Source organism: Phalacrocorax aristotelis, chromosome 5 (assembly GCF_949628215.1).
Source record: "Phalacrocorax aristotelis chromosome 5, bGulAri2.1, whole genome shotgun sequence".
Lineage (NCBI taxonomy): Eukaryota > Metazoa > Chordata > Aves > Suliformes > Phalacrocoracidae > Phalacrocorax > Phalacrocorax aristotelis.
Window position 1 is genome coordinate 35819087 of NC_134280.1, and position 27748 is coordinate 35846834.

Genomic DNA, 27748 nt, shown 5'->3' on the forward strand with positions numbered 1-27748 from the left:
TCCATAAGTTGGCTGAGTGTTCCCTCAGTGATCACTGTCCACTGTCAAAAATCACATCTTTTCACATCATAGTGTTATGCTTCTTTCCTGCTGGAGAGAGGCTTCTTTCAGAGCCTCCTACACAGCTAGTTTTCAAAGCATATATTTAAACCCTTAGTCTACAGAGGATCACAATTTGCAGGTAAAACTTCATAAACCAAACATTCTGTAATAGAAATGAACAGCCAATTCCAGACTCATTTAAAATTATAATTTCTACTGCTTTTTAGTGTCAAAAACTTTTCGATATTAGTGAGTTAATGCCAAGTCATAGGCTCTTCACAACTGTGAAACAATACAAGATTATGAGCAAACCTGAAATAATTCAGAGTAAAGATTGTTTCTGCTAAAGAAGAGTGCAACTGATAGATTTAGCTTTTCTAAATCTAGCACTGTGGAGATAAATTTTTTTCACCTGCCTCAAGACTGACCTGTTTTCAGGTTTTCCAGGAATATACTGTGCGGTACTCTGCATTCATATCTTTCTCAAGTATTTAGTACTAGAGAAGCTAGTACTAAGTATTAGAGTAATAATCCCTGTGATCTTGCCCTCTGTACTCTCACATTCTTTTTCCTGCTTGGGGGTGCTGTTAACTGCATGGTGTAATAATCAGTCTAGGATTAGAAGTGTTTTATTCCTGGAGTAAGACTATGCCTCTAGCTTCTGCTTTAAATAAGACCGACTATATTTTGCAACTCTAAAGGGTAGAAAAAAAAGAACAAGGATGTTTGCTTAAAGGCTTGCAAAGTGCATGGACAAAGTGCATGCTGTTCAATAATGCTTTTTCAAATACTTCAGCTTGTCCTTGTGCGGGTCAATATTTCTTTCTAGTTAAACTGTATTGCATTTGGTTACAAGAGAAGCATGCAATCATGTGCTTTGCACTCTTATTCTAGGTATAGAGCGATGGAGCAATCTGTTTTCACACATGCAGAGTTAAGAGTTCTTGATCCTTTGTAAATGGAAGTTACTTGTTTAGAAAATCTGATTCTCCTTTGGCAGATAAGGGAAAGAATGTATAGTAGATGCTGCTGTTAGAACTTTAGTAGGTATCCGAAGCATAACTCATTAAGACCTAAAAAAGCCCCAAAACAGCAAAACACTTGTTAAAGCTGTACAGATTGGTTCAGAAAAACAGACCCACTTTGTTTACGGTAAGCCATCATCCACTTCAGACAGGGGAAGGGCAATATATGGGATACCCACCGCCCAATGACACCGTACCAGAGTCTGAAAATAAGTCTTCCTCAAGCAGCAGAACTAACAAAGTATGGTTTTCTCTATCTACGTGTGCTTGGTCCCTACACACCCACAACTGCAATAACGGTAGCTCCTACCCCTCTCTTGTGTAATCCTAGCTCTTCCATGAGGTTTCCTTGCAGTGCTCCCCTCTCCCCTGTTTTATCACCAGAGCAAAGCAGAGCACATGCTTTGCTGGATCCTCAGGAGCAATGCATGTGCAACGGGCCCATGGGTGCGCAGGGACTGATTAGCCAGCAGACAGGACAAACAGCACACACAAGTCACGTGCTCGTGCCAAAGGCTTTTCCCTCTGAGAAGAGAAACAGTTTCAGGCTTCTCTACCCGCCTGCTGATTCTCACAAACCTATTAAAGTCAATCTTTGAGAGCTTTCATGGTATTTAGATGGAATTGATCAAGCGGTTCAAAAGCTGTTTGTCAGGAAGCGGTGGAGGTGACAGAGAACGGTGTGATTGCATAAGTCCCGTGTCCCTAGAAAAAATGGGTAAAAATGTGTTACACCTGTAACGTGATATGGCTGTATGTCTATTGCCAACAGCTCATCTTAACAAACTGATAAAATGGTCCAGAAAAAAATAACATGAACTCCAATGTCAACAAGTGGAAGGCATTACATTTAGGCAGGACCAACTGACTGCTCAAATACCAGATAGGGAATGCCTGTTTTTGTAGAAAAGAATTGTGAGGTTATAGCACAACAAAGGCCAAACGTAAGTAACATTAAAAAAAAAAAAAAAGGAAACAGGTCTGTAGCATGTATGATTCGTGATTGAATTGTACAGGCTGCTGTTGTCTTTGGAATTGGGAAAACCGGAGTACTGCATCCCATTTTTCCCTCATGTCTGTCCCCAACAGCAGTGCTAACGGGAGAGAAACCAGAAGAGTGCACCAGTTGTAATCAGAGCTCTAGGAAGCAGACAAGCGTGAACAAAATAGGATCATTCAGAGACTGAGAGGTGACGTGCTAACAAATACCTGTGTAAAAGGGAATGGGAATAATGTGTAATCTTCCTTCAGAAGACAAGCATTAACAAACTCAGATTATAGCATGCTTGAAACCCTGGAAGTTGTGGAGTTTCTAATCCTGAATATCTTCAAGGGTAGGTACCATTTTTCTAACTCTGTTTTTCTCCAGTTACATGTAATGTGTTTCTGCAGTTCTTCCAGTTCAGTATTTCCTCTAGAACCACTTCTGAGAGAGTAGACTAGTTCACACTGACTTTGCACACCAGCTAACCATGAGTTAATTGCCCTCCAGAGATCTGTGCAATGGATAGCTTGACCATACATACACAAATCTTTTCATTTAACGTCTCAATGTTTGCTTTCCATTTATAAACAACCTCTGAATTCACTATTACAAGCTGTTCTGCATGATTATTAAAGTGTTCAGACATCTTTTATAAGAATGAAATCTTTTTTCTTGAGTACTGTCAAAACTCCACAATCACCACAGTCAGATTTAGAGCAATGATACAGCAGATCTTCAAAGGGGTGCTGCTGAAGATGGAAGGCTGAAAGACATGGTTGAAAGAACAAAATGGTTAGCACGAAAACTCTCTTTATGCTTAGAAAGGATCTAAGGATCCTTTTTAAGTAGGACACCTAAAGTGAAGAAAACACACATTCCTCATTTTCAATGAGTTTTCAATACAGTTTGAACCATTTCAGATACTTTATCTTGAACTAAAATACTCGAGCTGATGCCTCTTGATTAATGTTCATATAATTTCAGCAGAAAATCTTCTTTAAACAAGGTCTTCTGAATTATTTAGCATGACAGATAGGAATACTAGGTTTTCCCTCAAGTTATTTCAGTACAATAGTACAAATATTCCTGTTTTCATTAAGTGGACTTGCCAGAACTGTTTTCCAAAATGCTCACATGTAATATTCCTCTGCAGAGCCTGCCTGCATTGTATGTGTACATATCTTATACAGTCTGCTTCTCCAAGCTCTTGTAGCTGTCTGCAGCCTGATGATTCAAGCAAGAGCTGCAGACCTTAACTTGGAGAATTTGGACTGTGTTTTTTCTGGGGCTGCTCCTAGAAAGGCACATTTTGTTTCTAAGACTGCTGAAAAAGTAAAAGCAATGTTTGAATTTCTTTATTTCTGGGAGCTTCCTTCCCCTGGTGGGCCACATTAGACATAAGAACTAACAGGGAGTTATAAAAATATGTGGTCTGTCCAGCTGAGAAACAAGGAGGAGGAGTTGTCCATGTTAGAAATATTTGTTCAGCTGCTACTGGAGTAAGGCCAGTCAAAGTTACTGTTTACAGTATGAAGTGTGCTGCAGTCCATTTATCTTCTAAAGATAAGAAAACAAGATAAAGAATCCATTTTTTGGAACAGTTTTGACAAAAGTTTCGGAGAAATAAAAATAAAAATTACCTGAAAGTTTAGGAGCTTTTTTTGTTTATTTGCTTGACTGCAATATACCATTCCATGTCATCCTGTACTGACATGCTCAGCCATGCTCATAAGGAGCAAACAGTGACACAGCCAGGAACCAGAGAAACACTAAACAGCCTGTCTGAGCTGCAGAGCTTCCTAGTGGGTGTCTGAGCACAGGCAACTTCATGCAACGTTTTCTTTCAAGAGGTTTTGAATGAGCAGAGCTGCTTTTCAGAAATCCACTGCAAATGTCAGTAGCGTAATCTCAAGGTATTACTGGGCTGAGTGGATGGCACCAGGAACAAACTCCCCTGAACCCCTCTACACTGTGGGGCATTTGGAATACAACCGGTTCCTGGAGAGAAACACAAAAAATAGCACTAGAAGTAGTATATGCCCACGGAGGGAATGTAAACAAAAATTCAATGTTTCCCCGGGGAGAAAGGTTTTGTACAAGAAAGTCTCCTGAATGTCTTTTGAGAAGTTTCTTCCCCATCTGAAATACCAAGAAACTTTGCATGTATCGGGAAGCCTTTATTTACTTATGTTTAAGACAGAACGTTTCTTGTATTATATGTCTTATTATAAAGCAACAGCCATTTTTGTCATGCACACATCAAGGACCTTTAACTTTACAGCCTTTTTACTGCCTTTACTGTCCCAGGATAGCCTGTCAAGGGGATTTTCAGCTGTAAAAGAAGCAGAGTCATGCTTTGCGGCTTCTGTTTTTTACTCTTTTTCTTGCTCTAGTGCCTGAAGCTGGCAGATACCACTAGCCTCAGTGCAATATCTACAAAAGAATAAAATATATCTCATTGCATTTAATTCCTTCCCCTGAATCTGTGTCTTTAGGCTCATACTTAGCCAAAAAAGGGAAAAGAAATTGTTCTACTGTTTGTTTCCTCTATTTCTTTCATTTTGTGTGACTATGTGGACACAAAGAGGAATAGATTTTCTAAAGAGAGAGTTCAGTGGATAGAGGAATCAGACGTGAGAATGTCTAATCTTTGGATTTACAGCAAAAGCAGCCTGATCAGACAATTACTTTTTTTTTTTTTTTCGTAAGATGAACGCTTAGGTATGTCCTCCCTCCACAAATAATGAATTCTTATCGAGTTCTGCTTTGCTGAGACTATATTTTCAGTAACAAAATAGTAACTCAACTTATTTACTTGAGTTATTAACATAGGTTACCAGTTCAAGTTCAGAGCTATAGAGAAATGTACCATTTCATTTTATCTGCTTAGCTGTGGTAAAATCTAAATGTCGTCTTATCTCACTGGAGCAGAGCAAACAGAAGAGACCAAGGCTGATAGCTGGATGTTCAGCAGAAAGCTGTAACTTCAGACTGATTTTGTACTCTTTCCCATGTTGCATCTGCTGTCTAGTTGGCATTCCCCACTCGGCCATAAAGGACATAGGTTAGATAAGTATCAGAGCATGGAAGCAGAGCACTAGGAGGTCATATTAATAACCTCAGCACTTTCTGGAAATTCTAAGTCCTCTTAAATGTGATGAAGGAATTGAAGTACAGGTCAGCATTCTCCTCAACCCTAGTCACATACCTCCACATCCACAGAGCTCCAAACCATGGAAGTTGCATCTGTGCTTTTAGGATAGGTGCTGATTCCTAGGTCTGTACATTTCCCATGCATCTGCTATTTGCTGAAGATAATTATGTGTTCATTGATGAATTTGACACCAGAAAAGGGGTATCTAGAGGAGCTACTCAGTGGCACTTCAGCAGGGTTATCAGTGGTTTTCATGGACTAAGCTTCAGGGTGCAGGCCTTACTTGTAGCCTAGTGCTAAACAAGATGACCAAGGCAGCAGCAACTTTCATTTTTGTAGTTTACTGAAGGCGTGCAGCATTACTTGGGGTAATACTTAAGCATTACTTGAGGTCATTCTGTGCATTGCTATTATAAATTCCAAGAACCTTCACCTTTGGAAAGGATACCAAGCAAATATTGTACCAAATTAATAAAGATATATATTCAGAGCATGATTTCTTGATGACTTGGTGATTTTGGTTTTCTAATTCTCTTCGTTAAAAGACAGAATCATTAACAAAAAATTACAGTTCCAATCCTCCTTGTTAATACTTCAAAATAAAAGGCTATGAGTATGTTATCCTGCTTCTTATTAGATAAATTAAAAACTATTTCATCATTATATATTACTGCCCATGAAAACTGTTACTGAATAAAAGCTTAAGCAATAAAATAGGTAGGAATAACTCACCTTAGCAGTATTGACCACAATTCTTGCAATGCATTTTTATTCAGCTAACTTTGCTTACATCTATAAATAACACCAAAAAAAAAAAAGGGAAAAAACAGTTTAGCAAGATCATCCTGAGGAAGTGATACAAGGCGTTATTAGATATGCTTGAGGATGAGTCAGCAATACTTGTCTTACATCATGCTAAATAAGTTATACCAGAAGTTTGGCTACGATCACAAAACAATAGGACAGGGAAAGTAAACCAATTCTGGAAGCCTTAAGTGCAAACATCGGTTAGAAATGGAAAAGACGGTTCTGACTGGGTTTCACAGAGCAGTAAAGTATGGCTGATAGCGAGAGAGGCATGGAAGAAAGCAGTTTCTTGTAAAGGAGTATTTGTCCAGCCTCTATAGAAGGGCGTATTTGTCCAGCCTCTGTAGAAGGGCATATTTGAGAGCTCAGACTGCAATTATAGAAGTGTATAAAATGTTAAGGAAGTGGGAAGTATGGCAGCCCACTAGGAGCGTGTGACAGAGGGCACACAGATGCTGCAGAAGGAGATGCATTGGTTTCACATGATTACCTCTCTTCTAGTCATTATTTAAATACCTGCACCCTTCAGACCTTTCATTCAGTGGATGTTCTCTTCTTTCCCTGCTCCCTTGCCTTGAAGCATCGCTTGTCACATTACAGTAAACTGCTTCTAGATCTTACTCTTGGCTCTGAAATCATCTGGAGTGAGATGGTTCTGTGCCATCCTAATAATACTGACTGAAGGTTAATTAATACAGGTCATTTGTGTCTTGGGCTTGATGAATGCAGGGGACCGCCGTTTCTGGACTCTGATAGTCATTTGCTGTTGAAATGTAAAAAAGTAGGACCAAAAAGCAAAATGCATTAGTGGATTTCAGGAAAAAGAGTAACCTATCAGGCAGAGACCAAGAGGAATTGCTAATTACAGCTGTGCTGAATTGTTCAGTGAATTACTCATGAACTTGTGAGAAATACATAGCACAAAGGTAACTGTAATTATTGTGGGTTGAGGGTTCATTCTATATAGCAGAAATACATAGCACAAAGTACCTATAACCCTCTATGTAGTGTGGATACCACAGATGGCCAGTGCCAGGCAGCTTTGCTAAAGCAGCAAATTAACTCAGCATGTCTCTTCAACAGACCTCACATGTCCAACCTACCACAATTTAAAGTTCTGTAAAGGAAACTCTGGAAATATCATCGTCTGCTTTCTGAGTAAACTGCCCTCCACGGAGAGCGGAGAGACGAGCTGCCCACGCTTCCTGCCTAGAGATTATGTTGCTCTTCAAAGATGGATTTTATTTGCAAGAAGGATTACATGATTATATGTAAGTTACAGGCAAAATGCAAGAGCTGCAACTTCAAATGGCTGTGTCACCACAGACATTCTTCTTACCCCTCCTGTAATAAAAAGTGCATGAGAATGTTTCATTATGTGATACCCAAACCCTTGTATAAAGGTTACAGGGTAGATGGTTAAAGGGTAGTATACTTTCTGTTCTTTCAAAGAACACCGATGTGTTTTAAATGGATGGCAGTCAGCCACTGCAGAGAGATCAAGTCAATCAGAGAGGTGGGAAGGAACACTCCCAGAGTGAGAAGAGAAAGCTGCAGTAGCATTTCTCCAATTCCCAGTGCCTGTCCCCTGGCAGCTCTGATGAAGGGGCCGCTCTGCATGACCTATCCCTCCAGCAGGGCTAGCGCTCCCAGGGAAAGGCCAGCAGCAGCAGTGTCGCATCAGGGCCAAAGCAAGAGGCCCCAGACACCGGCACAGGGGCTAGAAAGAGGATGAAACTTGTGCTGCTGGAAGAGGGGTGCCCAGCCACCTTAGGTGGACTTTGCCAAGTCCATACCAGCAGCCTGCGCTGCACCCTTTCCGCTGATAAACCCAGGACTTCAGTCTAGGGCTCCGTCACACTGGAGCAGACGGAATAAGGGAGGAGGTAACGAGGCGCGCAAAAAACCTCAGAGGGCAATTCTTGTCCCTCCTTCCGCCTTTGGGATGCCAAAGGCTGGGAAACACAGTAATTACAAAGCCTATTAGAGAACATTATTAACTCCAGCTGGAGCTTTTGAAATCAACTTTTTAAAACCTCGCCCTTCTTGTTCAGGGTATTAAGCAGTCACCTCTTCCAAGCCTGCAGAGGGAACTGCTTTCCTCATGTTAATTCAATTTTCTTTAAATCATTAAGAAAGGTTCTTTTCTTCCCTTAGGTCTAAGAAATAATTTAAGACTGTGTATTAAGAACATCGTGGTCTCATCAGGGAATGCTACAACTGAGAGATGAGTGATACCTGCTACCTATCAATGCTATGTGTGTAAAAAGGCAAGTAAAGTTTCTTGTAAGGTATCCTGAACACAGAGTGCTTTCAAAACATTTTGGGGTCTTTCTTGTTCTGTTAAAAGCTAATGTTGTGACAGGGAGAGCTGCTGTAGAAAAAAGCATACTTGCTATTCTCTTTTTCTTAAGGAAGCAGAAAAGTTAAGAGAATGCTTCTTCATCCTTTGTGATCAGTAGCTATTCAGCAGGCTTTCAACAATAGGGAACTTTAATAGCTTGTATGTCTTTTGCCAAATTAAATGCTATTTTTGGTATGAGCCTAAGGGCATGATTCAGCAGTTTCCTAGCCAGCAAGTAGTTCAAACCTATCGCAGAGTATTTTAAGACTTGCTATCACGTGTTTCTTAGTATCAGTTTTCTTCCTGTACTTTATTGGTGATTATATGGTCAATCTATTAATGTATTACTCATTAATAAGTATGGGAGCACATTAGGTTATACAGTATAGTGAAAGGACTCAGCCAAATGGATACAGCGTTTACTAAAGGTATTTCTACTGAACATAATTATCTGTGGCACTCTTTATGATACTTTAATCCTTGTGAGAAAATTAAGTTTTGAACTAAGGAGACCTGAAACCCATGAAATATAACGGTAGCAGAGTCAAGTTTTTTGTATTGCACCATACTACTTTTATGTCACTTTGTACACAGGCAGGAGGTTTAGTAATCTTCTCAAGGCTACTAATACAGAGGAAGCAACTTGTATATATTTCCTGGATTGGAGTTCTGATTGCAGTTACTCATTTGACTAAATATACAATGTAAACATATACAATAATCAAGGTCAGCTGTAAAGCTGGAAGTTTGAACGGACATTGTATACGTGAAGATAACTGTAACGAAAAAGATGGGATTCAACTATCCTAAAATATGGGATGTGTATGTGAGATGCTCTTGTTTAATCTGCAGTCAGGTGTGCATTACTGTAACTGGTATGTGTTGAGGGTTCAGTCCATGTAGCAGAAATTCAGCATCATAAGCAGCAAGCAATCTTCTTGCTATCTTTGACATAAAAATGATTAGAACTAAAAAGGAAACAAAACTCATGTGACGGACACTTCAGCAGTTTATAAATCCCCTTTCTTTATTCACACAGGAATGGTTTGCACAGATCCCCTCTCCCCAGTGCCCTGCCATCTCACTTCCTCAGGAAAAATCCTAATAAGGTGCTTCACTTTGGGAAAGCACTTTGGTCTCCTTGCTATGGTAGTCGGCTTGTCCCATGAACTAAGCTTTCATGGCTGCCCCTCCATTTTCAGGCAGAAAATAGGGTGCAGCACGTCTGGTGCCCCTTGGCATGCCCTCCCCATTCCTCGCAGTGGAGAGGAAAAGCCTGTGTGTGAGATGCTGCCCCTGGGAGCTGCTACGATCTGCAGAGTTGCATGGTGGCCTGCGCTTAACAAGTGGCCTTCCAGCTCCCAACAGAAGCATCCCAGCCAGGGGCTGGCCAGCCCGTTTGTCTTCTGTGGGGCCTGAAGATTGATGGGATTGTAAAGAGCAACTTCCAGTATCTGTGAAATCAAACATGTTCCTCTGGAGAAAAATTTCATGGTATTTCCCTTTGCAGGGAGGGGCAGGGAACGAGAGGCAGAAAGAATCCAACCTGGTGGGTCAGTGCCCACTGAGAAAGCGAAGAATAATCAGCACAGTTCTCAGTGGAATTTAGTGATTCCTGTTGCTTCTATGGGAGTTAGGCACCTAAATACCGTTGCAGATTCAGTCCATGATCTAGAACTAAAGTAAAGTCTCTATCTAGATGACAAAACTAGATCCTGGTTCAGTTGCTGAACAGGGGAAAAAGATTTCTTAAAGGAATGGAAAAAAAAAAAAAAACCCCACACATGGGTCTCACTCAACCTCAGACACTTGAATGTTCTTACCAAAGCCAACAAAAAATTAACAAGAAAAGAACACACACTTCAAAATATATTTTGGGAAAGACAAAATATTCAGCTTTGTCAAAGGCATGACTTAAAAAGCAACATTCTCTAAACAAAAGTAACTCTGCAAAGTAGAACGTGAAAATGTTTCTAAACGTCAAACCCCCAAACAGCTTGGGATTTTCACTCAAGTGAAGATGAAAAATCTATTTACTTTGGAAGCTGTTTTGTGATTTAAACGAAATTCACAACATAACTTCCTTAATGCTATAGTCCCAGCCTGCTGATTTGTGTTTTGGGCTATGTGTGTACAAGGTATATGAAATAGCATGAATGTTATGTCACAGAATAGCAACAAACCAACGAATCAAGAAAATAAAACCCCTCCAAGAATAAATCGTTGTCCTTTGGCAAAGGTAACTTAAGAAAATGCCTGCTGAAGGTTTTGGGGCTCTTGTGTTCACTCAGCTGTTCACAGGCAAGATTAAACACTTTGGCAGTGAAATGCAAATGTGAGGCATGTCACATGAGGTTTTTGTCTTGGCTATTTCTGGCAAAGCAGGGTCCTTTAGGTCAAGAGATGAATAAAGCCACCTTTATCAGTTAATAGAGGAGGGAAAAAGCGTTTATGAGAAGGTATCTTAAGAGATACTCATAGTAGCTGGATGCCAGTGTGAAAGATGACCTGTAACTACTGGCTTAACACAGTATGGATTAGTAACTTACAAAGAAAGCTTTTTTCCTTCTGGATTCCCACAGAGTTTACATTTTTGTAAGCAAGTAAAGCCAAATGAAAATATGAAAGCGTTACAGACCGCTGGGCTTCTCAGCCACTATGTAAGGCAAAGTTCAGCGCTCTGCTCTCAGTTGCTGAGAATCTTGGCAGGCGTGACAAAGCTTTCCTCCTACCACTGCTGGAGCCTTGCCATGGCTGTTTTGAATGCCTCCCTATTTCAGTCTCTGAGAATTTGACAGAGGACATTCGACATTATATCTGTATCTTGTTTGTGGGGGAAAAACCTAAAATTGACTCTTGAAACTGCTGTGTTCATTCCTTGAAATTTTTGAGTTATTGAAATTTAATTGGAAGTTCTAACTACTTCAAACACATGCTTCTATTAAATAGAAATCAGCGGCAAACCAGAGCACTAGTAAAAGTAACGATTTTATAATATCTTGCACTTATTTTTAGATTCATTTAGCAAAGGTACTAATGAAATTCCTAGGTGGTGACAGCCTTTTCTTTCTGGTTTTTTTTTTTTTTTTTTTTCCCTCCATGTAAGAAAGTCCCTTACCAACACACATTGTGCTTCTGGATGGAGACATGACTTGCTTTTACCTACTTTAGCTTTATTCTTATGAGTAAAACATCATGCTACTCAAACAGTACATGCAGGTGGTTCTGTATGCCTGGAAAACCAAACAGCCTTTGAAAGTAGTCTCTGAAATCACTTCACCTAGAAACACTGGTTAATGAAAACAGAGAGAAATCTTTTCAGGACCTTCCATCACTTAAAAGATAAAACAATATTGCCTTTACCACTCATCTTTCATTTCAGATTCTGAAAACGTTTGTTATTAGAATGAGATGGATATAAACATAGAGGTTGGATGACACAAATCTGATAAGGCCATTGATTTGAGGGCCAAACCTTTATTTTTCAAGTAAACTTTCATTTTAAACTATTGCAGCAAGCACTTTACAAAAATAGATTCCCTGCATGGGCTATTGCTGATGATAGGGAACTAAAAGCATTGCTTGTCTTACTAATAAAGTATCATCAGAATGACAATTACAGTTGATCATAGTATAACAGTCCATTTTCCAACTGCAAACTTTGATTCTTTACTGACATGAGTAAAAGTTCTACTCACAGGGTCAGGAAATGTGCGTTGTCTACTATAAGACAGGCTTATTACTATTAATCCATACTTTGAATTGCATTAAATCACAAACCTGAATTCTGATTATCAAGTCACAAAACAGCAGTTGCAGAACACAGTAGTGTACCTCTTTAAGTAAGAAACAATTTGTTCCTTTTAAATTTTTTTGCAAGTTCAAGAGAAGTTAGGCTTAGCATACAAGGAATGGTAGGGAGCAATCACTAGATTGATTTAAGCTTCATGAACCTAATGGCTCTTCAACTCAATTATTTCTCTCTTTCCCTGTAATAGTGCTCGTTATTGGTTCTGTTTCCTGAGTTAAACAGAAGCCAGGAAAACGGCACAGTTTAAGCTGAGAGACTACAAGTGAAAAATACGCATAGAAGTTGTTTTTCAAAACAGCCTAGGTTCTAATGACTGGCTGAGATGTAGGAGCGGGCACAAGAGAAAAATTATCTGCGATACCCAACACTGTAAAAGAAGATATCATGTTTTGAGAACAGATTATTGTTCATCACCCATCACAGAAAAGCAAGAAAAAAATTGCCAGATTCTGGGAAACTTCTGCTTAACAATTACCACATGGTGGAAATTTCAGCTATCCAGATCTCTAACAGAGTGACTACAAAGGCTCTCTATAAACTGGCAAGTTAACCAACTTTAAATGTTACTTTAACATGACCTGCTGATCATCTTTAGCTTGATAACTTAGGGTGATATTGTTCCTCCCCTGAGCTTCTACCCAAGTGGTAGCACTTTAAAAGGATTCATTAAGAAATGACTCAGAGCTCCTGCCCCGCAGACTGTTTCCCCCTCCATCCTCCCGGGAGCTCTGCATCTCTAAACACAGTGTGACACAGGGCTCAGTTCTTATGCCACAGTCCTGTTGCAGCGTATCTATTGCTGGAAGCTTTTAAGCTATTTTTGATGAAAAATCAGTAGCCTTCATTATATTTCGTTAGGCTTCAAATATTAATTTGTTGACAAAATAGTGGAAATGTTTCCTTAAGGAGAGACACAGGGTACAGTAAAACATTTCTATGCACACTAAAAAGATGTGCTCAGTGATGTATAAAATAGTGTACCAGATCTGTGCTTAATTTAATACAATGAACTTCACCTCAGCCATGAAATACGTGTCTTCCACGCAGCCGCTGATACAGAAGAAATGTTGTGCTGGAGAGCACATTCACCTGCTTGTTCAGAGGCTGTGAATAGCAAGGATGCATTAGCCATTGAAGAGCCCGCTCCAGTGCCTATTCAACGTCAGGAAGGCTTACTATGACTTTGAATACAAGGATCTGTCAACTCCAAAACACTACATCTGTGTGAAGCAGAAAATTCATGTGTTACCCCTTTACCTCAGGATCGCTTGTTATATTTGTTTTTATTTCTGTACTTAGAGAGAAAAGTCATGTTTCTCACCACTAATATAGCAAATGTAATCGTGCCGATACTTGACATTAGAGAGTTTCATTTCCTTGAAGCTCTTCTCTTTCTTCTGTCCTTGGAAAAACAGAAATGCAATTAGGAAGTCAAATCGCTGTCTATTGGCTATCTATGGAAAGTTGGCACATTCCTCACATGATCTCTATTTTTGCCTTGCAAAGAGCTAATGTGCTTTTTTGCCTTGTGTGTAGTCTGGAATGAACCTCTAGCTCCTGTACACGCTCTTTCAGAAAAGTTACGTTTTCTTCCTTATACAGGCTAGAAATTAAAAAAAGACAAGCTTAAAATGAAAGAGAAATATTTTATGAGTTATAAATATATGCCTAATATTTTAGGTCATTTCAGATGCTAGTATAAGAAGGGATTTTCAAATGTCATTTTCATAAAATGTTTTTGTAGAACTGGTATTATGGGCCAAAAGTTATTTGTCACGTCATAGAGATGCTTGCCAGAAATGCAGGGATGACAGGCAGCAGTGAGAAATGGCTGTGCATTGTGAAGAGGCACTGAGCAGGAAGGTGTTGCAAAGATATTCAGATACTTTGAGAAGTGCTTGATGAAAACTTAACTAGAACAGGATAAAATCCAGTAGGAAATGTAAAAGCATAGTCTATCTGCCTATAAATCTGTAAGAATACATTTTCTTACATGTCACCTACCAAAGTTAGTCAGGTGTTGTTTCTGCCTTTTGGTGAATGAAAGTTATTCAATTTATTTACTACTGCATCAGAAATGTAATTTTTTGTAAGTCCTGAAAACACTTGAGCCTCTACAAATAGGGAATGTGGATTTCTCAGTAACATTTTTGTGGGTCTCTCTGCTGGAGAACTACATGTTCAAGGATAAAACAGGTTATGCTGTGTCAGCTTTTGCTCTTTAGTACCAGAACCATAATACGTGCATCATGCATAATAGCGCATCCTCATGTAAGCATACATGTGCAAAAAAATTTGATATTTCAGAAGGGGAAGCTTCTTCAAGAAGGAAACCTTAGCTGTAAATAGTCTCTTTTAATAGATCAAAACCTGAGTTTAGTGCATCCTGATTCTAGCACTAAGCATGCTCCCTGATTTTCCCCTGGGAGCAATCACAATCATTGTGCTCATGACATGTAAAAATATACAAGAAATAATACTTCTGAGGTTTCACATCCTTTCTCAATGTAATCACAAGACCCAGGAGTAGATGCCTGAGCAATGATAGGAGTACTGTGGAGTCATTTGTTTCCCATGGAAATAATTTGTTACTTCCCGCTCTTTACTGCCACATGTCTTCAAAGCACAGAGAGATGTGTTTTGAGCAGAACAATTATTTGCTTTACATCAAAGTTTTATGTAGTTCTTAATTCAAGCTTGGTTTCAAAGGAGTAAAAGTAATGCAGGTCTGTATAACACATTTTCCGCTCCTAGTGCACTTTCTATTGATGAACCCAGTATACTTCACAAGCATTAATAGTTCAGCTGCTTGCCAGAAAGAAAATACGGTTTTCTGTTTCAGAATAAGGGCCACTGCTAATCATTGCTAATTCCTTCTACTTTTGCAAAGAATTATAAAAGCAGTCATCTCCACACCTTACCTCTGTGTGATTGTAACGTGATTATAATCTATCTCCAAGTATTTCAGTTTTAAGTATCCAGATGGTCTAGTCCTATATAGTATAATTTTGTCTCTCAGGATCACACCCTTGTTGCTGCTTGCATTGTTCCTCTGGGTAAGAGTTTAAAAAAACCCAGGCCTGTTGGCTTATGCTTAAAGGTTTGAACTGCTGTCTGAACAGGCTGTTTAATATCATGCTTATGATGCAACTAAAATACTTGGAAAAATGAATTCAAAACAGGATTCTAAAAAGCTACGTGCTCTGTATATTGTACTGTAAGAGTCTATCAATGTAGGCAACTGTTGAACATAGTGTTCCATGATAATACCAATTTTTTTTTTATCCAGGTATTAGTGAATTTATTTAATTCTCAAAATAAGAGTTCAGTGTTAACTACTAAAAAATGTGGACAGTAGTATTACTGCCTTCATGCTGATCAAATCATAGAATAGCTCAAAGCCTCGTCTGTGATCACTTGGTGTAACTGTGTGCAGCGTTTGCTACCCTGGTGATGCGACCATCGTGTACTGTGGGACTCAATTCTGCTGGTGAAAATTGCTGGTTCTGCAGATAATTTGCAGAAAGCCAGTTGTGAACATTTTGCTTTTGAAATCCACAGTCAGTCCAAAACTTGTGTGAACTGAATGTTGTTTCTGTTTCCTGAAAAGGTTAAAATGTCTTCAAATCTGTGATGCATTCAGACTAAACTAGACGTTCGAGCCATTATGTTTGTAGTTCTTTCAAGAAGCTATATGCCTCCATAGGGAAAAAAAATGAGTATAAGTTGTTTTTCAGTATTTTATTTACCTCTATTATAATCCTTTATTAAAGGATTTGACTTTAGACTTGACACTTTAGACTTGACACTTTTTTTAAATGGGGTTAGGCCCCGGTTAGGTTCAAGAACAAAATTGAGACATAAATTGTTTTCTTTCACACTCTTGTTCCTTTTGGTCAGGAGCTGAGGTAGCAAAAGTATTTTGCTTTCCAGGCTGCTGTTACACTGGTAACAGCAACAGCAGACGTACGCTATTGCATATAAATAACTGTGTCTTCCTGACTGTGTGACTTAGATGGGCAAAGGCTCCTCTCAGAACGGGGAAACCTCACCCCTCAGGCTCAAACCTCCATCTCAGGCAGAACTCCAGTCAGGTGTAACAACTAAAATATCTCCTCCGAGTGTCTAACTCCTTGTTACACAATGCTGTTAACATTTCTATTCTTCTATTTTTACTTTAAACCTCCATGTTTTCTTTTTTCTACTTACAGACCCTCAATGCTTAAGCAACATGCGTTTCTGTCCAGGCCAGCCCAGGAGAGGAGTCCTAGAGAAATAAAAATGAAGCGTCTAAAGAGTCTGGTTTAGACGCTGTGCTTTCTTCTTACCTCCTCAGTTGCCCTTAGACATCTCTGCCTGCCTTCAGACTGACGTATGCATTCACACTTCCAGACTTGCTGGAGTCAAATCCAAGGGAAATAACATGAACTCCATTAACCCCCATGCACAGTCTGATTCTCCCATGTTGCAAACTCCTTAGCGGCTTTATCTGTCTGAGGGCTAATTTGCGTAGTAAGGGTCAGAAAAACTTGAAATTTAAAATTGTTTCAGGCAACCAGAGCCTAATGGAAGTCCTCACTTCCTTCTTGTTCTTCAGCAGCAGACAGGGTTAACTGGCACGCTCTGGGTAGTTTGTGTTTCTCTCCCCCCCTCCCTTTTCCTCTCCACAAGGTATTTTTTGTCAGGGTGGCTACGTGGTGTGGCTGAGGGCAGGAGAGCTGCTTCTGTGACCTGCCGTGCCTGATACATGAAGTATATTGCATCTCATGAAGGAAGTTAGCTCTCGGGAACTAGAGGAAGGAAATACTTTTCCTGTTTCATATTCGCTCGAAAGACGCTAAAGCTACTTTTGTGATTAATCTAACAGAGTTGCAGTTTGTCAGTATAAAAAGAGATGTGTATGTTGCTAACCTCTGAGTTTCTTTCCTCTTTGGAATTCAAGCATGGTATAAAATCCTTGGTATAGGCCTATTTTTTAACAGGAAAAATGATATATTTTTCCTTCAGTCATATAGTTGGCCATAGATCACAAATGGAAAATAAAAGCATTCAGTGAGAGGCATATTTCATGCTTTCTCCATCTTGGCTATTTTATAGTTCTTATTTTTAAAAATAGGTTTTATCCAGAACAAAAATTGCATTTTGAGACAGTCTAAAAGATGCTTCAGCGGAATGAGGCCACACAGTGCAAGGTATGCTTTATGGGAAGTAAATGATTAAGGATTACTTTTTGTTTCTTGTTTTGGTCCTTTCTGTGGCCCTGGAGGTCTCTGTGGGAATATATTCCAGTGAAACTACAAAAACAGTTCCCTTACTTTATCTACTGGGTGGTTGATTCTTTGGCAGAACACTTAAACAAACAGTGTATGAAAACTTAAAGGAAAAGCTGAAAAACATGTTAAGTGGAGCATGAGAGTGCTAAAATGAAGACAGCGCATTACTCAATAGTTGTTTTGCCTTTTGTGGTTAGTCAAACTGTCCTTTCTCTGCACAACTGTGAAGACTGCTAAGCATGAAAGATCCCCTTTTGTAAACGATCCAAGCCACAGTGTATTTGCTGTGTCAGCTTTCTCATCAGTTTAGGTACTGGTAGCAGGATAGAAGTGCCATGACTTGTGACTGGGTCAGTGACCAGATGTTTCTGAAGTTACAGTTAAGGAATAAAAATGACCCTTAAATCATGTGATTTTGATCTGGAGAATATATTCTTGGGATTAAGGCAAAGTTTGGTGTGGTTTTCAGCTTTGATTTACTACAAGAAAAATTATTTCACATGGAAAAATATAAATTTAAAAACCATGTGTGAGAAATTAAAAACTACAAAGTATTACAATAGAGTCAAAACTGCTTTGGTGTACTGCCCACAGAAATACTATTTTTCTCATGCGAGATCAGCATTCTCGGTAGCGTAAGTAGTTGTGTCACATGCTTTAATCTGTCAGGCCTTAAAATTGTCTGATTTCACATGATATTTTGATTCTGGCACTATATTTTCTGAGTCTGTGATCACAAACTGGGATTGCTTTAGTTTCTCCAGGAGTAAAAGTGAGAGAGATGTATATGGAAACATCAGCAGGGTACTTGGAGGCATTACTGCTACCTCCAACTGGACATGCAGTAAGAGGCCTTTGTCACCCAGTAAAAGATATCTCTTTCATTACACATATCCCTAATCCTTTAGATATATACAGAATAATTTTTTTCCATCTTTCTTAAAAGGCTTTAGGTTTAAAAGCTATTCGACAGTGTAATACATGAAACAAGTTTCTCAGCAGGATCCTTAACTTTTCTGGCAGAGAAGCCTCAGTTTGTGCAGTAATGCTGATGATTTCCCAAATGATCCCAAGAAACAAGCATTTAGTAAGTCCCTGGCACAAACTGAGACTTCTCAGAGAGAATTTTTTTTGTTTTGTTTTAATCATTCATAAGTGTTCACATTTCACAAATTCCTATTGCCTAGTGACATCTTGCGCTAGCTTCCCAAAGGATGTAGAAAGTTAATACCAAATTACAGTGCCTTACAACAAGAGTCCTCATCCTTTTGATGGCAACCGTATTTCTAGGTTTGTGGACGCATGATATCATTTCTGGGTATGAGCCCACCCATAGAATTAAATGTTTTCGGTTTCCCACTGCATTTACAGGTCTTAGCTCCTGGTTTAGGAACTACTGCAGTAGATAACTGCTCATGCTGAGTGAGTGTGTTGGATAATATGCGTGTTACTTGGAAATAGGGCAGCCTGGGGGCATGAGATAATATATATCTTTCCTGACTCTCAGAACTGGCTCTAGATGTTACCACACCAGGATTCATTCCATATGCATAGAGTTAGAGAGGTATATTTATAATGGAAAATGTGAAAAAGCATCTATAGATATGCACTGTCATTTGAAAGCTGTAAATTCTTTTAAGCCACGCAACCTTACAAAGTACAAATATAATTACATGCCTGATTACCTTGAATTGTTGTATGCTCATATGGCAGCTCATGGTTTGGACAGTTGTACTCTTTGCTGGGTGAAAAACTGGCTGGATGTCCAAGCCCAGAGAGTTGTGGTGAACAGAGCTAAAAATGACTGGTCATGAGCAGGGTTCCCCAGGGCTCAGTTTTGGGGCCAGTGTTGTTTAATATCTTTATCAATGATCTGGATGAGGGGACTGAGTGCACTCTCAGTAAGTTTGCAGATGACACCAAGCTGGGTGGGAGTGTTGATCTGCTTCAGGGTAGGAAGGATCTACGGAGGGACCTGGACAGGTTGGATCGATGGGCTGAGGCCAACTGTATAAGGTTCAAGAAGGCCAAGTGCTGAGTCCTGCACTTGGGTCACAACCACCCCATGCAACGTTACAGGCTTGGGGAGGAGTGGCTGGAGAGCTGCCTGGCAGAGAAGGACCTGGGGGTGCTGGTTGACAGCCAGCTGGACATGAGCCAGCAGTGTGCCCAGGTGGCCAAGGCAGCCAACAGCATCCTGGCTTGTATGAGGAATAGTGTGGCCAGCAGGAGCAGGGAGGTGATCGTGCCCCTGTACTGGGCACTGGTGAGGCCACACCTCAAATACTGTGCTCAGTTTTGGGCCCCTCACTACAAGAAGGACACTGAGGTGCTGGAGTGTGTCCAGAGAAGGAAAATGAAGGTGGTGAAGGGACTGGAGAACAAGTCTTATGAGGAGAAGTTGAGGGACCTGGGGTTGCTTAGTCTGGAGAAAAGGAGGCTGAGGGGAGACCTTATCGCTCTCTACAACCTCCTGAAAGGGGTTTGTAGTGAGGTGGGTGTTGGTCTCTTCTCCCAAGGCACTAGTGATAGGACGAGAGGAAATGGCCTCAAGCTGCGTGAGGGGAGGTTTAGGTTGGATATTAGGAAAAATTTCTTTACTGAAAGAGTGGTCAGGCATTGGAACAGGCTGGCCAGAGAGGTGGTGGAGTCACCATCCCTGGAGGTGACTATGCATTCAAAAAACACATAGACGTGGCACTTCAGGGCATGGCTTAGGAAGCATGGAAGCGTTGTGTTGATGGTTGGACTTGATCCTTGAGGTCTTTTCCAACCTTAATGATTCTATGATTCTATGCTACAAGTATGAACCAAGAAATATCATGCATATGTTTGTTCAGTTGAGAGTTTTGCTTAGTGAAAGGGTACTATTTGCCCAGCTTTTCAGTCTGATTGACCCCATTGGCCTCAATGGGGTTTGTTTGTAATCTTAAACATGGATGTATGCATGAGTAGCTGAATTGCTGTCCAAGTAAGCTTCTTTTTTTGGTAGATCTAGGAACTCAGGTCTTTGGGGAGATAAAGAATGCCATTAATCTTAATAGACTGGTAGCACATGCTTAGTCTTTTGGAACCTCTTCATCTTATGTGGTGTTGGAAAACCAGAAACTCATTAAGAATGTGTGGTACCTACCTCCTTGACAAGAAATTTCTGCCTCCTCTCCTATTTCCATTTCACACTCTTAATGGTTCTAGAAGTCTTTGACTTTTGCAACCGTATATGTGGGTAACTTCTAATATATCTGAATTGTCCCAATAAATTAAATTAGTCCAACTTTATGTGCTCTAACTCATGTAGAAGGACTGGGTCTTCTAGTTTGTAACTTTAATGGTAAAAGTTCTGAACAGAGAAAGACTGAGAAAGATTTAGATCTTATTTGGGTTGGTAAAAATCAACACACTAGAACTGCATCTATTATTGTAGGAACAAATTTAAATGTCTGGCAAAGTTAAGAGTTTCTCTGACAAGATTAAGTTAATTAGCAGGGTCCCTCAGTCTAGTGCTGTGCATTCCCTGCACGTACAGATTTGTGTTTCTACAGTCAAGGCTTGATTTGGGGGGAATTATTTATTTAGTGTGCTATACCACCATCATTGCAAGCTAAATTTGGTTAGAACTGCTTTCTTTTTGTCCTTTTAAATAATAGCATCTGCTCCAGGGTTTTAGAAAAATTATACGCAGAACATTTATTATTTGTTTGGTTTATCATCTGGTTCTGATTACCACTTAATTTTCTAAATAGCGATGGAACTTATTCAGCAAATAAGTGTACAGTCCAGAAACATGGTATTGATTAATGAGATACGTGTTTTAGTCTTGCCTGCTGTATAGCTCAGTGATTTCTGGGCATACTGGTGCATTGCAGAGAGTTCCTGATTTCTCTTGTTAGCGCACAGCTAGGAGTTGATATTGCTTAAACTACAGGCAAGGCAAAATACTGAAAGGAACTAGATTCTTTGCTATGGAACAGTGCCATGCATTGTATTTATGGAGCGCTTAAAGCATCCTTTTATGTTAATTATGATTTCCATAGAAGAAAATCAGAAATAAGTGGCTCAAGTATTACAGGAACATAAATTAATTATAGGCATGAAATTTAAGGTAAATAAATAGAAGACAGGTTCCAAGTAACTTCTTTTGGCTAAAGCGTTCAGAAAAGTAGATTATTTAAAAAGCAAATAGTCCTAAAAGTTTTATTTCTTCTTTTAAAATGACCAGTTGTTTTCAGAGTGCAGCAAGGTACACAATGAAAGAGTGTAATGGAAGAAGTGGTTAGTAAAATCTAAGTAGTGACATCTGACATCCCAGGAATGACATTTGATAAAGGATATGGTAAGAAATTCTTGTCTTATTCTATGGAATATACCATTGATATGTCAAATTCCTTTAAAGATGTACTATGCATGTCTAAAGTGTTCTTCCTTTCTTGTCATCTTTTCATTTTATCCAGTTGAGCACAGCCATGGGATAGTATTATATTTAGTTATAGGTGCTGTGTTTTCTTCCCAAATGTTTGTGGGGCTCCAGATAGTGTCTGCATACCTTCTCGAAGCCATCAGTTAGGACTTGTCATGTTTCTCTAAAGAGAAATGCTGTAAATACTAACATCTCCTCATACATCTATTGGTTGTATCAGTAGGTTTGCAGAAGGTGCAGTAATGGAGAAAGCGAGAGACACAGCTGTCAGGCTAGTTCTACAATATTTTTCCTCTCTTTTCACTTGGAAGAGCAGAAGTGTAACTGAACCGTGTCCTCTGGAAACTTGAGGCTGAAGGTACATTTACAGTCAAAAAACTTTTCAGTGTTTAACTCACACTTCATCTTTTATTTCTGTCCATTATAATTATATGTACAAATGTGGTATGCCTTCCCCTCCTTGTTTCCAGATACTGTTGTAATAAAGGATGACATACATAATTAAATTAGTTAAATGCTAATAGTCTACAAATATTTGAAGGATGCTATGAACTTTCTAAACTATTTTTGAGGTTACTCATTACTTCAATCAATTAATGTTTGTTTAAATGCAAACAGAGCTGTTTCATATGTTTGTTTGGTTTTTACTCCTCTCATGAGGGACTCATGAAGTGAGCAAATGAAACATTGCGTTGACAAACCTTATTTCTTCAAAGCCCATAATCTCAAATGACAAATATCCTTGCTCTCCAAATTGCATGGGGGAGGTGGATGGGAAATTGGCTTGGGTTTTTGTTGGGTTTTTTTCTGATGTTGTTGCCTTCTGGTTTGTAACTTACCCTCGAAGCCATAAAATGAAAAAACTGAGCTTCCAGTAATTGCTTTTAAGACGGATCTTGTCTCCATCAGTGTGACAGCAAGATATGCAGACAAATAGGTTCACAGGGCCCCCTCTGTGCCGTATCTGGAATATGTATTAGGTCTTACAGGCCCTGAGTATAAAAACCCAACAAACTGGCTTTTGCCTCTCATATCTGCTTGTGTCAGTGTCCATGCGCAAACCCTGCTTTGTCCCTGGGTGATGTTTGGGCAGTATTTTAAGCAGCAGCCACACCCCATAGCGTGAGGGTGCAGCACAAGCACCTAGTCAGAAGCAGGAATCGTAACCTTTTCCCCTCAAAAACACTTGGACCACCATAATATTTGCCTGTGCCTTTAACCCCTCTGATCTGAAGTATGCACAATGTAGCCCTATTTCACTATTGCTTTATAGTAAATAGGTCCAGAAATACCCACTTCTTTCGAATCCCTCTCAATAACACCTTCCTACAGGACACTTCAGCATTTCCCAGTCATTCAAGTTTTCCCGAAGTTTTCTAATATTCTGATTTTTTCATTTTTTAAATATATATTTTCTTCATTTTATGCTAATTATTCTTTATGAACATGAAATGCCTGACCTTTTTGATAGTTTGAGCAAGTAGTAAATACAGGGTTAGCAAACTTGCACAATGGGTTGGTTCACACTTCTTTCTTTGAAGTGTGCTGTCATTAATTAATAGCCAAATTGAATTTAGAAAATGCACATAGGATTTAAAAAAAAAAAGCTGCTTTGCACCTCTGAGATTCTGCTTTAGAAATAATTAATCTTGACTGGATCTAATAGAAAGGCAGACTTTTCAATTTATCATTTTAAATCAAATGTTTATTATGAAATTCCTTATTCTTCTAATTTCTTGAGAAATAACAACATCTAAAGATTCTGAGAATTTCTGTGGAACCCTGCTGTTTTCGTTCTTGTCAAAATCTATAGGTCTGAGCTTACAGCTATTATGAAACTTAAAAGACAACTACAATTAAAGTGATTATTTCAGTAAAATTTTAAGAAAATTAACCTAATCCCTATTGTTAAGTGGACTCATAAAAAGATTGTGTTCTGACGTCTGTCAAGCTGTTCATATTTTAAACTTTATTTAGATCGGAGCCATATTTGCATTAGTCTAGATGTGGTTTCCTAGTAACTCTTGAATCTTTTTTTAAAAAATGTCTAAACAGTATGGTTTAGATTCCTTAATGAAAGTAGCCTACTTCTACGGCTCAATTCTGTTTTCTTGTTAATGAATATTTAGCACATTAAATGGGGCACAATGGCCTTTTCCACATCTCATGGGTATCCAGTACCAAGCAGCTGTGAATGCTTCATGTCTATAGCAATTTTTTTTTAATCAGCAAGTACTTGTGAATGGAAAAAGTGTCTGTGCTTTGAAAACACCAGAAGTTCACTGTTCCTGTCAGGGCTTTGCTTGTACCAAAGCAAACCGCGATTCCATCGCAAGTGCCACAGACAGGGTGGCCAGACCTTGATTATATGTGGAAATTAAAACAGAAACAAAAACCAGCTGTTCCCAGATGCTATATATATAGATCTTCCTTTGGAGACCCTTTACTTCTCTGTAAAGGTTGGGTTTGGTTTTTTTTTTTTTTTTCCAGATCCTTGTTTTAATTTTTTTTCCTGTGATTATTGGAAGATTATAGACCTGATCGTTATTTCCTGCAGATTTACTGAAGTCTCATAAATTTGTTCTGTAAGAGTGCCCTTTAGCATCTGCAGTCTGGTTACTTTCATCTGTTTTGATCTCTGTTGTTGTTGTTATTTTATTGATCTTCTTAATAGCTTGCTCCAAATTCGCAGAACCTAGAGACTTACACCAATAGAAATTGTCCTTTATAAAAGAAAAAAAGTAATTGCTGCCCCCAGTCAAGCCATATCTGTTATATAGCGCTGTTTTCTATTGCATGATCTGCTGTGTTGCACTTGTGAAGTTTTTGGGTGTCCCTGGTTGAACATCTTTATGCTAATCTGAATTTCTGTAAAAAAAGATTATAAAATTCTAGTAACTTCTCAAGTCCATTTGACATAGCTGCAGGAAGCCTCCTTTCTGCTTTTCATAATTATTCTTACTTAGAAACTATGATCTAGACTTAATTTGTTAGGTTTCTTTTTTGTTGAATATGTTTTAAAGTCCATAGGTCAGCAGGGTGTTGATGTGGGATTCTGGTCCCTGTGCATTGGTGCATGATTATCTGGATCACGTTCTGTTGCCCAATACCGCAGGTGGCCAAGTGTGTGAGTACAGGGGAAAGGCACTGCAGCTGCCTCTCTGGCTTGGCATGATTGACTACAGTGTTACACAAAAGGAAATAATTGATTTCTAGGTTGGTTCCATAAGAAAAATGGAACTCCCTGCAGTTTCTCTGTGTGTGTCTCCCGCGCTCCCCTCCCCTTCCAAATAACTTTTGAACCCTTTGGTCAGTTTTAACCCTGCTGGAGCATAGGTTACACTACAGAAAGTTAATTGAGGTGAGTGGTTGGTAAGAGAAGAGAGTCACCATGAAGGTCCTGCTGACGAGGAGTCGGTGGCTTGGCACCAGAGAATACGGAAGAGACGTGAATGCTCCAGGTAGATGACAAGTAGCCACTGGAGATCAAGCAAATCCCAACACCACAAAATCATGGGAAAACTAGTAACACTGCTGTGCATAGAACCTCTTTCTCTGTTTTTTGTTTTTTTTTTTTTTCTTTTTCCTAAAGCTTTTACGCATGTTTCTTTCAGTTGCCCTTTGCTGTTCCTTCTCTTGCTGACACTACTCTCGCAATCTGAGCAGGTACCTGTAAGTCTCTGCAGATTCATTCTTGCTTGACTAACAAAGCGTTAAGCATATAAAGTGCTTAAAATATATTTCTCTGAATGCAGGATTTATGTATTCTACATCATGCAGTTGTATGTGGTGTGAAAAAATTCTTGAGAACGTCTAAATATTTTTTCTTATTTATAAGCAGCTCTCCATTTTGGAATTGTCTGTATTTAAACTGGTAGCCACCTTTAAGTTGATATCTCAAGCATGGTTCTATTATATATATATCTCTATAGTATCTATCTTTGCAGCGTTGCTGTGGGGTCTATTGGATCGTTTTGGCTCAACTATGTAAACGGCTTGATTTATTACTGAGCTGAGAAGGGCAGCAGGAAACCTCCAATATTTGTATATCCCAGCCCATCTTTAATTGTTTTGTAAGTAGTTCTACTTACAATGCATTATTCAAAGTCAAAATGTTTTTGGAACATTCTTTGTTGGTTAACTGGAAAGGTATTTATTGCTTCCAGGTGATTTGCACTGACATTCATTCAGGGTGGTTTTCTGGCTTCATCTAAACCAGTTGATTTAGAAGTGGTTTTTTATTTTGCAAGTGATGTGAGTTTTTCTTGCCATTTAATCCTCGAGATCAGCTAGTGGATTTCACATATAAAGGGAAAGATAAACTGTCACCCTATCCCAGCTCTACTCACAGAATATGCAGTCCAGAAATAACATACTGTACTGACTGATGGTGTAAAGCACTATGAAAATTTTCCTTTCCTAGCATATGCGATAGTTCTCAGAAATCCAGCTTTCTTTTGCACTATGCCAAGCGAAAAAGGGCTCTTTTCAGTATGGGATATCTCAGGGCTTAAATAGTCTCTTTGTACTAAGAGTACATGCATTCCTTCTTACTTTTGTTTATACTTCTAATACTTGACCTGCTTTGATTTCAAAGTGACGTGGGAAATGGAGCGATCTGCAGCCTCTGTCGATTCACGTGAAAAATAAGGAGACTGAAGCGATGCACTTTGGGACTTGCACTTCATTGTCTTCGCAGTTGTGATCGCAACAGAGCGTGGGCTCCTGATCAGTCACAATACGTACAGCAGAAGGTGAAAAAGTCACTCCAATTCTTCTTCCAAGTTAGGTATTTGATCTTCTAGTTGTCTTTCATACTGGGAAGTCATGTTTAACATAAGTATAACGAAACCCCTGAATTTCTTGCTGCATTAAGCTTAATTTTCAAAGTGGGAAAGTTAGAGGACTGTGAATGATCTCTCCACTTTTCTCTGTACTTCTTCCTTAGCAGAACTAGAACCGAATGCAAGAGGTGAGCAGGGCCCTGTGGAAGGTCAAAGCACAGAGGAAACTTAACCTGGACAAAACCTTTCATTGCAGAAGTGTTCGACTTCAGTAAAAATTGCATATTGCCTTTGAGTAACAAACTTTACAAGACTGCTGTTACTTTTTCTTTATTTTTCATAAAGTGGGTGGCTAAAAATGAAGGAGATGACATCTCAGATAATGTTGGGGAGTTTGTTTGTTTGTTGGCTTGTTTTACCAGTTTGAGGAATAAATGAAAACTCCTTTGATCACCAAAGGAAATAAAATAGCCAAGATATCTGAAGCTTTGATCAGTCTCAAATCTAAAAATATAATAAACTAAGTAGCACCATAAACAAACATAAGTTGAAGCATCAATAACAGAAACTGATGACCAGCTTTATGGGTGAAGTAATTTAAAATCTGTGCTATTTTAAAATAAAGGAGTTAGCAGTATAAGAAGGCCATTTTGAAAAATTGCCAAAAACAATCTTTTTTTTTTGCGTAGTACATTCTACCTCAAAACCTATTCTTTTGTTCCTGCTCTCATGAAGAAATTAGATGAGTTTATGGCTGCAGTGCCTGTTCTTGAAAGATAAGCCTAATTCTTAGCAACACAGCTGTATCTGTGAAGGTCAACAGAGGACGAAGGTCGTGGCTCCAATAGTACTTCATTACATGTTAAAAAACTTGTAATTCTTTAATGGATTTCATTGTAGAAGCTAAGAAAAAATTCCCCCTCAACTGTTTAATGTCATGCTAGTATCAAGCTAGAAGGATTTCCTTTGAACTGCAGGCCACTGCTTTATTCGAAGTTTATGTATCCCATTAGTTTGGGAGAGGACGAAGAGGGTGTAAGGGGAAATGGGGAGCTGCTGCATCGGAGCTGAGGTGTCTTGTGCATCACATCAAACAAAAGCCTCTT

General features: G+C 39.1%; 2 long non-coding RNA genes across 7 annotated transcripts; one reads left to right on the forward strand and one right to left on the reverse strand.

Annotated features, from left to right (window-relative positions):
* Positions 1-230: 230 nt before the first annotated feature.
* LOC142057619 (uncharacterized) lies at positions 231-16637 on the reverse strand. 2 transcript variants are annotated; one of them, XR_012660699.1, is made up of 6 exons: positions 16497-16637; positions 13490-13565; positions 5939-5998; positions 3693-4050; positions 2277-2815; positions 231-1772 (listed from the first exon to the last, which is right to left on the reverse strand). It is a non-coding gene; the product is annotated as an uncharacterized LOC142057619 (long non-coding RNA). The 2 variants fall into 2 exon arrangements; XR_012660700.1 differs by lacking the exons at positions 231-1772; positions 2277-2815; positions 13490-13565; positions 16497-16637 and adding an exon at positions 5261-5360 and having other exon boundaries at positions 3912-4050; positions 5939-5996.
* On the forward strand, positions 1870-27132 carry LOC142057618 (uncharacterized). Of its 5 annotated transcripts, none has more exons than XR_012660694.1 (8): positions 1870-2011; positions 2157-2401; positions 7097-7284; positions 8171-8283; positions 22082-22216; positions 25806-25931; positions 26456-26647; positions 26810-27132. It is a non-coding gene; the product is annotated as an uncharacterized LOC142057618 (long non-coding RNA). The 5 variants fall into 5 exon arrangements; XR_012660695.1 differs by having other exon boundaries at positions 1914-2011; positions 22079-22216; XR_012660697.1 differs by having other exon boundaries at positions 1914-2011; positions 26807-27132.
* The last annotated feature ends 616 nt before the right edge of the window (positions 27133-27748 follow it).